We start from the raw sequence: 2,293 nt of genomic DNA on the forward strand, positions 1-2,293 counted from the left end.
CTTAAGTCTAGGTAATTTTTTTTAGGTCTGTGGCAATAGAAATATAAGTGGAGTGCTAGCGGTATTGGGGAAACAAAGGACATTTTAGCGTTGAAAGAACTGGTTACTGAATGAAGATAATGAAAAAGATTGTGTATCAGGTGCGGGAGAAAGGGAAGCGTGGAAGTAAGAATCGAATCGAAATAGTTTAAGAAAATTTTGCAAATTGAAGTGCCGCTTTAAAGAAAATATTTCTTTGTAAATACAACTGAACCAATCATTGCCTTAGCCGTGACTGAAGGAGTGGAACTATGAAGTTCTAGTGAATTAATAGTACCTATTGCATAAACATTGCAGTGTTACTACAACAGTCTACTTCTTAAGGGTAATTAAAGCCTGACGTATTCTTGTAATATCGATAGACAGCGCGTGGTGCATGTATAATCAAAATGGATGTGAATGAAGATCTTAATAAACCCATATCAAGCAACATGATTTGAAGTATTTCTTTCCAACACTTACACTATTTTCAGCGTACTCTAAATGGAGTTAAGTTGACTATTGTGTGAATTAGTTTGAAGTGCAATTTTAGTGATGGATTGGCCAAGAATAATAGTAATCGTATTCGCCATGAATAGGTAATTGTCCATCCGCCTGTGGTGTTTGCGCCAGGTAACACTGCATCCCGGGCTTTGAATAATATTCTATTTCGTATATTAACGGTGTAATTCGCATACAGTAAATTATTAAAACACTTTTCAGCTGCAAATGTACACCCAAATATCCTTTTAATTACCTAAAACTTACACATAGAGTAACTATTTAAAGCTCAGGACACAGTGTTACCATGCGCGACCACCACAGGCGGATGGACAGATGGAAAAAAACATAGTATGAGGTAAACGTCGTCTGCTCCATTATTCATTTCAACAAACATTAGCCTTGAAATAGACTCAGAGTTGGTGCTGCCAGGAGGGCAGCAATAAGAGTAACTTCTGCGGAAAAAACAGGTTCATTTCATTGTTTGATGACAAACTGCCGCTAGATGACCAGTTTTGCTGCTAATTCTGCATTTGGCTGCATCTTTAATGGTTATCTATCTGGCTGTAACCAACTGCTGCATATATATATATATATATATATATATATATATATATATATATATATATATATATAATAACTTACGCGTCAATCTATATGGGAAACAGTTATTAAAGAAAAAAAAAACAGCAACACATGTTGAATATCTTTTTAAGCTGAAATCGATACACCTCGTAGTATCCAGGTTTTCAATAACATTAATATTGAGTTACAGTACTATTTCATTTATATAAGCCAGCCATTCACGGTATCAAAATCACCACACTTGCTAAACCTGCGTAATCCCATTTACACAATCCTGCATAACTATAAACACAAGACTAAAAACGAAGACAATGATAAATTAAGAATATACAAATATTTTTCTTATAGGTTTAGATCTACCCATATATATAGATATATATATATATATATATATATATATATATATATATATGGGTAGATCTAACCTATAAGAAAAAATATTTGTATATTCTTAATTTATCATTGTCTTCGTTTTTAGTCTTGTGTTTATAGTTATGCAGGATTGTGTAAATGGGATTACGCAGGTTTAACAAGTGTGGTGATTTTGATACCGTGAATGACTGGCTTATATAAATGAAATAGTACTGTAACTCAATATCAAAGTTATTGAAAACCTGGATACTAAGAGGTGTATCGATTTCAGCTTAAAACGATATTCAACATGTGTTGCTGTTTTTTTTTTTTTAATAACCGTTTCCCATATAGATCGACGCGTAAGTTAATAATACTGTAATAACGAATATACCTTAAGCCTGTTTTACATATGAATGAACTGAATGCGATGAAACCAAATGTAGCCAATCAAAAAATGGTTCTGTCCCCTAATATTACCTTGGATACATTTGGTAGCTGCAGTCGCCTGTGGTGTCAGAGAACTAGGGATTTACCTCAACTTTTCGTACATAGATCAGTTATTTGTTAAGAATTAATTATCCATAAATTAAGTCATAACAATCACTTTATTAGTTATAAAAACAAATACGCTTTACAATCAATAAAAAAAAAACTAAAATTAATTTTTAAATCGCAGACCATAAAGTCCAAAATAGCGCTGAACTTATCTTGACAACCATTTTCGTTAGAGTAGCGAGACAAAGCGATAGTTCACAGATACCGCCATTTCAACCGACCATTTTTGGAGTGACGGTTGACTACCTATACTTAGTGACTTGCAGTTATTTCTTTTACG

The sequence above is a fragment of the Macrobrachium nipponense genome, chromosome 42, assembly GCF_015104395.2.
Source record: "Macrobrachium nipponense isolate FS-2020 chromosome 42, ASM1510439v2, whole genome shotgun sequence".
NCBI classification, from domain to species: Eukaryota; Metazoa; Arthropoda; class Malacostraca; order Decapoda; family Palaemonidae; genus Macrobrachium; species Macrobrachium nipponense.